The following is an 11,703-nucleotide window of genomic DNA, read 5'->3' on the forward strand; positions in this document are numbered from 1 at the left end:
AGTTTCCAATTAAAAAAAATAAAATAAATTAATAGGGTAAATATGTAATTTATCATTTTAATACATGTATAACTAATACTCACATAACTTATTTCACCTTCTACCCTGCATAACTTTATACATAGATTCCCTCATAAATTATGTTGGTATTAATTATGTAGGACTACAAAAAATGCAACCAAACACCGTATACATTAATACATGAATAACTTTTATACAACATTTAAATTCTTACCAACCAAACATGGTATAAGTTATGTTGACTTTTATACCTAATACAAAACTTCTAACAAACACAGTAAAACTAATGCAACTTTTTATACATGAATAAGATGTCTCTTTACAGTAACCAAACGACCCCTAATTGCTGTTTACCAACCAATCATTAGTGGATTAATAATGCAATAATTCAGACTCATAAAATACACATTCCAGTCCGTTTGTGCCATTGCCGACTCGAATTATTGTTTGATCTCCTCACCCATCTCTCTATACTAGACAACACCTTGACCCGTATAGTATTTTGATCTACCACCAATCAGTTAATAATCGATCGATCTATCACTGAGTAACTGAGGAATAACAGGAGATTCTATAAGTTAAGATTGAGGTGAGTTCTATTGATTCATAATTTATTTTCATACTTCAAAGAAACCTTTATCCTCTGAATCTATATACTCTCCCATCCCAATTTAAGTTTCTTAGTTTGACTTGGCACATAGTATAAGAAATAATATAAAACTTTAAATTTTGTGATCTTAAATTAAAGATGTGTTTAGTCTTTTAAATCTTGTGATCATAAATTTGTCATGCAAAATGTTGGAATTGAAAACTTACTAAATATAGAAAGCGACACTCACTCTTGTTGGATATATGTACACAAGTTCATAAGAATGAAGCTAACAAGTTCTTTACACCCAACCCAATTTTTACTGATATTGAAATTCTAACAATATAGTAAAAATAGAAGTTCTAACAATAGATATTGAAAGACATAGAATAAAAATGTTGTTCTTAATATTCTAAGAGTTGGTGAACTTTCAGGAAATTTCTACATAAGATCATGACACACAAAGACATCGAATGTATGTTTGATCACCTAAGAAGGATCATGAGTGGAGGCAATCTGAACAGCGTCAAGATTGATCAAATTGAGACACTTGAAATGGAGCTAAGATTTTTCACAACTTTTCTCAAATACCATCATGTTCTTTTGCCTGATTCTTTAGTCAAAATCACAAAGAAGGCCCAATTGATTGCGGAAATGCTTCAGTCAATTCTTGGTGGAATTCCAAATGAATATAAAATTAAACTTAATATCAAAAGGCTAGTATCACGGTTGCGGGAACTCACTGAAGGTAATACTAGTTTAAGATACAATTATGAGTTTAATGATTCCTACCTATTGGAATATATGGATTGCCTCGACAAAAATCTAAATGATGTACCAATGTGTGTGGATAGGTCTGACCTTTCTTTTAAGAATGAAAAACTAATCCTTCAGGAAAATCGATTTTCAAAGCAAGTGAAAATCCTTCAAAAGAAAATGAGATTCTTGAGATACTTATATGCCACTGAGATAAGAAGTTATATTGACCATGAGAAGCTGGAATGTTTGGAGATTCTAGTTCAGTTCATGGCTAACGATGTGGCACAGTTCTGTCTTGCTGTTTGGGTTAACGACGATGATGATTTAGCTTCAGCTGAGGTTGATGATTATCTCGGTCCAGTTGAGGATGAAGATGAAATAGATGATATCTTGAGTAGACCTCCTTATCTGTTTTGCTTGATTGCACTAGTGGAGCTGGAAATGAGGAAGATTTTTCATGGTGAACTAAAGGCCTCAAAGTTTACTCAATCAAGAAATTTCAAGGACAAGAAATTACCAAAAGAATTTTCTAAACATCTCTACAATCTGCTGATGTATCTCAGAAACAAAAAGATGGAGAACTTTTGTAATAATGTCTATGCTCGAAATATTGATGTGGAGATAGAGTTCTTATTGGTTCTTCTTTCTGATGTACCAAATAGGTTTATTGATGGTAAGAGGTTGAAAGAGATCTTGGAAAAGGCGGGAGTTATTGTGGGTGATGTTCTATGTGTAATTCAAAAGATTATTCCCAGCTCTATAATCAAAGATGATAGTAGCAAGATAAAACTTTTCACGAAACAGATATTGGAGAAAACTGAAAATCTGAAGGCACAAGTGGAGAGGTACTACAGATCCTTCAAATTCATTCCATCTCAGTTTCCTGCTGTTGGTGGATTGAGCTTTTTGGTCTCTCTTTTGAGAAAAATGAATGAGATGTTGAAACTTGGATCAGGTTTAAATTTCATGATAAAACCTCATATTGTTATTTTAGAGAGAGAGCTCTCATATCTAAATTCCACTTTCAGAGATGTTGAGAAGCTGCATCATGAACATGAAGATATTCTGAGAGCTACTATCAATTTGGCTTATGAAGCTGAAGTTGCCATTGACTCTATTCTTGTTAATATAATGGTCTTTGGCATATTTTTTGCTCACTTCCTGCAATCATACAAGAGATCAAGCATAGTAGTGTGAAGGTGACCGAGATGAGGCTTAAGAACATTCCTCTTAAACCCTTCTCTATGGTTGAGCCATCTAAACATATACCAGATCAACATCATAATAGTCTTATGAATGATGAGGATATAGTGGGTTTTGGGATAGTAGCAGAAAAAATGATTCATTCTCTTACTCGAGGGACAAATGAGCTAGATGTCATACCAATTGTGGGAATGGGTGGACAAGGTAAAACAACGTGTGCTAGATTGTTGTATAATAACAAAATCATTGTTTCTCATTTTGATGTTCGAGCATGGTGCATCATTTCTCAAACATATAATCGGAAAGAGCTATTACAAGATATTTTCAGTCAAGTTATTGGTTTCAAGGTCAAGGTAGATGAGGTTGGCGAACTTGCTGACATGTTGCGGAAAAGATTATTGGGAAAGAGATATTTCATTGTCTTGGATGATATGTGGGATGGTATGGCATGGGATGACTTAAGATTATCTCTCCCAGATGGTGAGAATAGAAGTAGAATAGTAGTGACAACTCGTCTTGAGAAAGTAGGTGAGTATGTCAAGCACCATACTAATCCTTATTTCCTTCCATTTCTCACACTAAAAGAGAGTTGGGAATTGTTGCAAAAAAAGGTGTTTCAAAAGAAATCTTGCCCGTCTGAACTGTACGATGTGAGTCTAGAAGTTGCAAGAAGATGCAAAGGATTGCCCCTAGTGGTCATCTTGGTAGCTGGAATAATAAAAAAGAAGATGGAAGAATCGTGGTGGAATGAGGTTAAAGATGCTCTATTTTCCTATCTTGGTGAGTCTGAAGAGTATAGTCGGGAGACTATGCATTTAAGTTATGATAACTTACCCGATTATTTAAAGCCTTGCCTTCTTTACATGGGGATGTTTCCAGAGGACCACAGCATTTCAGCATCTGAATTGACAAATTTATGGATTGCGGAAGGTTTCGTGCAAAACGTTGAATCTGGAAGATTGGAGGAAGCAGCCGAAGGTTACTTGATGGATCTCATTAGCAGTAATGTGGTAATGGTTTCAAAGAGAGGAAGATATAACGGTAAAGTCAAATACTGCCAGGTTCATGATATAGTACTTCACTTCTGCTTGGAGAGGAGTAGAGAAGAAAAGTTTATGTTGGCTGTGAAGGGGAATTACAGCAACTTCAAACTTTCTGATTGGAAGGAAAGTCGAGTGAGTTTCAGTTTCAGTTTCAGTAATGAGCTTTCTGAGATTGCATCCAAAACACGGAAGCCCTTCCATCAACACTTGAGGTCACTAAGAATGACACTATTTGATGGTGAAGTTTCTAATTGGAGTTCATTCAGCCAGTTTAGTAAATTGAGACTTCTTAAGGTTTTGAATTTGAGTTCCCATATAGTGGGTCGTTTGTCGTCGGCTACATTGCAACCACTAATTCACCTGAAGTACTTAGCAGTTTGTGCAAGGAAATTCGATTTTCATCCCGAATCACATCTTCCCCATATAGAAACCTTAATTGTGCTGTGTCCATTCAGGCGTACAGTGTTACCACCGATTTTTTGGAAAATGAAAACATTAAGGCATGTTGAGATTAATGATACTGTTTTTGATTTGAAAAACAACAAGAAGTGGATCTCTGAAGAATCCTCTAAATTGGAAAATTTGAGGATATTAAAGCAAGTTGCAATTAAAATTGGTGGTGATGATAATGTTGATGTATTATTACGGAGGTGTCCTAATCTTCAAGAACTTGAGATTGGTATCTTGTGCGATGAAGATTCTGTAGAGATTTGTCAATTGGAAAGTCTTACCCAGCTTCAAATACTTCGCCTTTCCATTGACTCGTTCCGGTTAAATGTATCCAAGTTACACTTGCCTTCAAATTTAAAAAAGTTAGTACCATGGGGGGCTCGTATAGAAGACATAGTTTCTTCCATTGGGGGACTTCCAAGTCTGGAGTATCTCCAGTTAGTGCTTCCAATTTTTATTCAATTAAAAGAGTGGTGCCTTGGAGATGTCACGTTCCATAAACTAAAGTTGTTGAAATTGGAGTACTTAAACATCTCAAGATGGGATGCTTCTGAGGAATCTTTTCCCCTGCTTGAAAGGCTTGTTATAAAAAAGTGTCACGAGCTCGAGGAGATCCCACTTGGCTTTGCAGATATTCAAACACTGAAACAGATTAAGTTGGTTCAGTGCAAGAACAAATCTCTGGAGGCTTCAGCTTTGAAAATTAAGGAAGAAGCCGAAGCTATTGGAGGAAGCGACATAATTGACCTCATAGTGAAAGTAAGTGGTAACAAGCTCTTATGTGAATCATTTGAGGTACCTAGCTATGGGCACCTAATGTGAAAATAATGTTTTTCATACAGGATTTTTTCTAGAGCTATTTATCGCAGCTATGAGCCATGTTCTTGTCACAACTACATGGTATTGTTTTCAGAAATTAATTTCTTATTTTTGTTCATTTTTTATTAGATTATTTCTTTCTGTTAATAGTTCTGTGTTGGTCATGGATGTTTTAAATTTGACAATTGCTTAGAGTCTTCGACGACTGCAGAAAAAGCTGAGGCAGAGTGCATAGAGTTCATTCATCTTGCACCTTTGATGCAGCATAAAGCATGAGAAAAGTAGTAACATTGAGTTACTTGGTTTCCCTCTCAAGGAACTTACTCTTTACAACGGCCTTCTTAAGGTTACAAAAGTAGTCAAAATTTCGACAAAGTACAGCTTTGTGACTCTGTCAAACAGAATCAGAGAAATATTAACATCTAATGAGTATAAGTAGTTCTTTAATTGTGCATCCGAATATAATAAGCCAATAAATTTAGCTTTTCGCAGCATCGAAAACTTAGATGAATTTGACTTTGCAAGGTTTTCTTAGAAGGAATAAGTTACACAAGTATTTCCACTTTTGCAAGAAATGTTTTGACAAGGGTTTCTCTCTTAGGGTGTGTTTGGTACGAAGGAACAATTTTCTCATGTATGGTTGGATTAAATGTTTTCTAAATCAACTTATTTTCCTCAAATTTAAGGAAATTGACTTCTCTTCAAAAATTAATGCACAAACATTTCCACTGCTGATAAATCTACCGTCAACTAAATCTACTCTACTCGACATGATTGAGAGATTAAGAACCAAAGATTGGAAGTGATAGTGTTTCAATTTATTAAATTTTGGTAAACGGACAGGATGCAGCAGTCACCAGGTGTGTCAAATAAGTTCTAGACTAGTACAACTGTGCTTGATCTTGTTAGGGAAGAAAGAGTGGAAGAGAGCATTGATCTCACAAAGCTCCTCTGGACAGCACAGCTGATATTGAAGGAAGCACTATAACAAAAGGAGGCAACACCATCGTTAACTTGATCATGCTTGGTAATGTCATTGTGTGACATAATATTATCAAGTCACCGCCACGACATTCATTTTTGTCCTTTGTTCTGTTAGGATGAAGGTTTTGAAGATGCAAAGCAGGTTATAGCAGCTTTAAAAGATAAAGGCATATCTGCAATTGGAGCAGCAGGGTTTTGCTGGGGTGGTAAGTTGTTCAACTTTCTCTTTAAGTATTATTCATCCCTAGCCCGCCTAGGATGTATAGAGTCAATTTCTTGTAGTTGTCTGACCTTGTGTTTTCTTAACAGCAAAGGTGGTTGTTCAGCTAGCTATGTCTGAGAATATTCAAGCTGCAGTGCCTATTGCACCTGTCGTTTGTCTCTGTGGATGATTTTAAGGGTACAGTTGTTTTTTACCAGAACCATTTGTGATCGGATTGAGCTATTAGTCTTACTACTGGATTTTATACAAGTGTCTTGCATAATATTGGACAAAGCATTGGATATCTCAATGACACTAGAATACTGGTGATTTGGCTCTCTCTCTGTGTGAGGCAGGGAGATTCAGTTTGATGTTTAGTACTCCAAGTCCTAATATTGCTGTTGTATCGTTCAAAGTCTAGATTCATTCTTATATGAAAAACTATTAAGTGCTTTCAGATATTCCTCCATCTTAAGTAGTATTTGATATTAAGTGTTTTTTGAATTATGATGAGTAGATTGAACCGCATCATTTTTTTTTAAGACTCTTCTTGTTTCCTTTTTTATCTCAACTATTTCCCTCTCCCGAACGGAGCTGATGATGTATCTATTTTCAGAGGTGGAGGCACCAATAGCTATTTTAGGAGCTGAGATAGATCACCTATCTCCTCCTGAGCTTGTTAAGCAGTTTGAGGAGATTTTATCATCAAAACCTGAGGTACGCGAACATTCCTATGTTTAAAAATGTCTTAATTTTAGAAAGACGACTTATCTGTGAAATAGTTCACTCCTGTTTATCGGGTGGATGAGTATTGAGATAAGTGGATACCTGCTTCATTGAATTTCTTAGAGTGTGTTACAGAGTTCTTGATTTTATCCTTCCCTTTTCTTTTGTTGCCGTCTGTAAAATTAGGCGGACAACTTTGTGTTAATATATCTTGGTGTTGCCCATGGGTGGACTGTGCGATACTGTTAAATTTGACAAGATTCAAAGATGAATTAATGTGAAGATTTGGTAGTTAGGAAGATAATTCTTCATTGGTACAAAAGTCAAGATAACATCTTTTGTAGGTGAAATTTAGGTGAACCATAAAATGATTTCACAAGGTAAATCTTGACATTTTGACACATTGTGATGTCATGGATAACATCAATAAGAAGAATTCACTCCTATAAATAGGTAGTTCCTAATTCATTTGTAACACACCTCTCACTTGCCTTCTCATCTTCAAAGGCATTTGATTTTCTTTTTCTCTTGTAGTATTTCACTTGTACTCTTTTGGAGTGAAATAAATATTGGTTGGTTGTGTCCGAGGAGTAGGCAAAAGAAAACAAAAGTTTGTCGAACCTCGTTAATTCCCGGTGTTCTCTTTATTGTTGTCTCATTTACTATTTATTAGCTACCTTTAGATATAGCAGTTGTGATTCCATCACTCTCTATATATTCGGCTTCCGCAACAATTGGTATCAGAGCCAAGGTATTATCTGAGTATGCTCTATGGTTGCAGCACAGTCTGAACTTCCACATCAGAAAAGATTTACTTTGGTCTTTGCATTGTTAGCTAGTAAATAGTATTTGTAGCAAAAATGGGAGACAATAAAAATGATGAGTCCACATCGAATGTCAATAATACGTCATCATTGGCATCTTCGCTTATGACACGAATTGTGTCAAATGCAAAATTTGCAGTTGAAGTTTTTGACGGGTCTGGACATTTTGGAATGTGGCAAGGCGAGGTCCTTGATGTTCTTTTTCAACAAGGGCTAGATATTGCCATAGAAGAAAAGAAACCAGACGGTGTAGGAGAAGAAGATTGGAAGATTATCAACCGTGTTGCTTGCGGTACCATTCGATCTTACCTAGCAAGAGAACAAAAGTATCCAATACACAAAGGAAACATCTGCAAATAAATTATGGAATTCATTGGAGGAGAAATTCTTGAAGAAAAACAGTCAAAATAAACTTTACATGAAAAGAAGACTGTTACGCTTCACTTATATTCCTGGTAGCACAATGAATGATCATATCACTAGCTTTAATAAGTTGGCGACAGATTTGCGGAATATGGACGTGACTTTTACGGATGGAGATATGGCCTTAATGTTGTTAAGTTCACTTCCCGATGAGTTAAAGCATCTTGAAACTACTTTACTGCATGGGAATGATGAAGTATCTCTCAAAGAAGTTTGTTCTGCCTTATATAGTTATGAACAAAGAAAGAGAGAAAAACAAAAAGGTGGAGAAGCAGAAGCACTGATTACGAGAGGTCGTTCTCAAAATCATATGAAAACGAAGAAAGGGAGATCCAAGTCAAGATCCAGACTCAGCAAAGATGAATGTGCCTTTTGCCGAGAAAAAGGGCACTGGAAGAAAGACTGCCCAAAGTTGAAAAGCAAAGCCAAACCAAATAATGGGAAGGCTGTCATGGATTCAAATGTGGCTGATTATGATGACTCTGATTACTCACTAGTTACAACAGATCCATCCAAATCATCTAATCTATGGTTGATGGACTCAACTTGTAGCTATCATATGTGTCCCATAGGGACTGGTTTGTTGATTTACAAGAAGGAGAATGTGGAGTTATTCACACCGCAAACAATAATCCTCTTACCGCATATGGTGTTGGTTCAATTCGATTAAGGAATCATGATGGATTGACCAGAACATTAACAGATGTTCGGTATGTACCGGATTTGAAGAAGAATCTCATTTCTGTTGGAGCCCTAGAGTCAAAGGGATTCAAAGTCATTGCAGATAATGGCGTAATGAGAATATGCTCCGGTGCGCTGGTGGTAATGAAGGCAATTCGAAGAAATAATAACATATACCACTATCAAGGTAGTACAGTTATTGGGACAGCAGCAACAACATCCAATGACGACAATAAGGCAGAAATGACCAGGCTGTGGCATATGCGCTTAGGACATGCTGAAGGAAAATCCTTGAAAACTTTATCAGATCAAGGATTGCTAAAAGGAGTAAAAACTTGCAACTTGGAGTTTTGTGAGCATTGCGTCAAGGGAAAGCAAACAAGGGTTAAATTTAGAACAGCTATCCATAATACTAAATGTATTTTGGATTATGTTCATTCAGATGTTTGGGGTGCTTCCAAAACAACTTCATTAGGTGGGAAACATTATTTTGTAACCTTTGTTGATGACTTTTCCCGAAGACTATGGGTGTATACAATGAAAACAAAAGATGAAGTATTGAGAATTTTTCTCAAATGGAAGGCGATGATAGAAACTCAAACTGGCAAAAAGATCAAGTGTCTTCGCACAGACAATGGTGGAGAATACAAAAATGATCTTTTTCAGAAAATTTGTGAGGAAAATGGCATCGTCAGACATTTCACCGTCAGAAATACACCACAACAGAATGGAGTGGCAGAACGCATGAACCGAACTTTGCTGGAGAAGGTTCGGTGTATGTTGTCCAATGCTGGCTTGGGCGAAGAATTTTGGGCTGAGGTAATAACATATGCATGTCACCTCATTAATCGTCTACCATATGCTGGTATAGGTGGGAAGACACCATTAGAAAAATGGTATGGAAAACCTGCTGAAGATTATAGTTCTTTATATGTATTTGGCTCAATTGCATATTATCATGTAAGGGAGTCAAAATTGGACCCAAGAGCAAAGAAAGCTTTATTTATGGGAATTACTTCTGGAGTCAAGGGATATCGTTTATGGTGTCCAGAGACAAGAAAAATTGTTTTCAGCATGGATGTTACCTTTGATGAATCTGCCTTAACAAATAAGGTAACAATTGAAGAAGTCAAACAAACTGATGGTGCTTCAAAGCAGGTGGAGTTTGAGGGAAAGATAATTTTCCCAACACATGGATCAAATGAGGAAACAACAAAAGTTTTTCCTCTGGAAGAAGAGCCAGTCGAAGGGGAGGTTCCATCTCAAGAACCTCAACCACAACTTGAATCAATAGCAACCAACAAGCCAAAAAGGACAATAAGAAAACCTGCTCGACTCATAGATGTGGTGGCTTGTGCGGACTCAATTGTAGCGGATGACATTCCTACCACTTATAAAGATGCAGTCCAAAGTTCAGAAGAAGATAGGTGGAGGTTTGCCATGGATGAAGAAATGCAGTCCCTTCATCAGAATCATACATGGAAATTGGTCAATCTCCCGGATGGCAAGAAGGCAATTGGGTGCAAATGGGTGTTTGCAAAGAAAGAAGGATTTCCTAACCAAGAAGATGTTCGCTACAAAGCAAGATTGGTGGCCAAAATACGCTCAAAAGGAGGGAATTGACTACAATGAGGTATTTTCTCCAGTTGTGAAACACTCCTCCATTAGAGTTTTGTTGGCTTTGGTAGCACAGTTGAATTTGGAACTAGTTCAGTTGGATGTAAAAACTGCATTTTTACATGGAGACTTGGAAGAGGAAATTTACATGACTCAGTCAGAAGGATTCAAAGTTGATGAAAAAGAAAATATGGTATGCAAACTTGAAAAATCATTGTATGGATTGAAACAATCTTCTAGACAATGGTACAAACGATTTGACAAGTTTATGTTGCAGCAAAGGTACATAAGAAGCAAATACGATCATTGTGTGTATTTACGCAAGCTTGAAGACGATTCCTTTATATATCTTCTCCTATATGTTGATGATATGTTGATAGCTTCTAAAAGTCAAGAGGAAATTGAAAAGCTAAAGATTCAACTAAAAAGGGAGTTTGAGATGAAGGATTTGGGTGAGGCAAAGAGGATTCTTGGCATGGAGATAAAAAGAGATCGACATTCAAAGAAGTTTTTTTTATCTCAGAAAGAATATTTGAAGAGGGTACTAAATCGATTTGGCATGAATGAGAAAACGAAGTCGGTTAGCACTCCGCTTGCTCCTCATTTTAAGCTTAGTGATGCTATGTCGCCAAAGAATGAAGTTGCACGAGAATATATGTCAAGAGTACCATATGCGAATTTTGTTGGTAGCTTGATGTATGCAATGGTTTGCACAAGGCCAGATATTTCACACGTTGTTGGAGTTGTAAGCAGGTACATGCATAATCCTGGAAAGGATCATTGGCAGGTTGTAAAATGGATTCTACGGTATATTCATAATACTGTAGATATTGGCTTAGTTTATGAGCATAAAGATAGTCAACATCTTGTTGGATATTGTGACTCAGATTATGCAGGTGATTTGGACAAACGAAGATCAACTACTGGTTATATTTTCACTATTGCAAACGCACCAGTTAATTGGAAGTCTACTGTACAGTCAACAGTTGCTTTGTCTACTACTAAGGCAGAGTATATGGCAATTACAGAGGCTGCGAAGGAGGCAATTTGGCTTCAAGGATTGCTTAGAGAGCTTGGTATTGGACAAGAAGGAATCGCAATATTTTGTGATAGTCAAAGTGCTATTCAATTAGCAAAGAACCAAGTTTATCATGCAAGGACGATGCACATTGATGTCCGATATCATTTCATACGAGACATCATAGAAGAAGGTGGAGTCACAGTGCAGAAAATTCATACTACGGATAATCCTGCCGATATGCTGACAAAAGTGGTGACTGCGGTCAAGTTTCAACATTGTTTGAACTTGATCAACATTGTTGAACATTGAAGATTAAGGTTGAAGACACAATCAAAAGTTGT

General features: G+C 36.6%; 1 long non-coding RNA gene and 1 pseudogene across 1 annotated transcript; both read left to right on the forward strand.

Annotated features, from left to right (window-relative positions):
- The first annotated feature begins 1,063 nt into the window (after positions 1-1,063).
- Positions 1,064-5,851, forward strand: LOC125870150 (putative late blight resistance protein homolog R1B-16; annotated as a pseudogene).
- A 10-nt stretch (positions 5,852-5,861) lies between these two features.
- LOC125870172 (uncharacterized) lies at positions 5,862-6,787 on the forward strand. Its single transcript, XR_007446869.1, has 3 exons — positions 5,862-6,074; positions 6,178-6,268; positions 6,687-6,787. It is a non-coding gene; the product is annotated as an uncharacterized LOC125870172 (long non-coding RNA).
- Positions 6,788-11,703: the final 4,916 nt, after the last annotated feature.

The sequence above is a fragment of the Solanum stenotomum genome, chromosome 7 (assembly GCF_019186545.1).
Source record: "Solanum stenotomum isolate F172 chromosome 7, ASM1918654v1, whole genome shotgun sequence".
Classification (NCBI taxonomy): domain Eukaryota; kingdom Viridiplantae; phylum Streptophyta; class Magnoliopsida; order Solanales; family Solanaceae; genus Solanum; species Solanum stenotomum.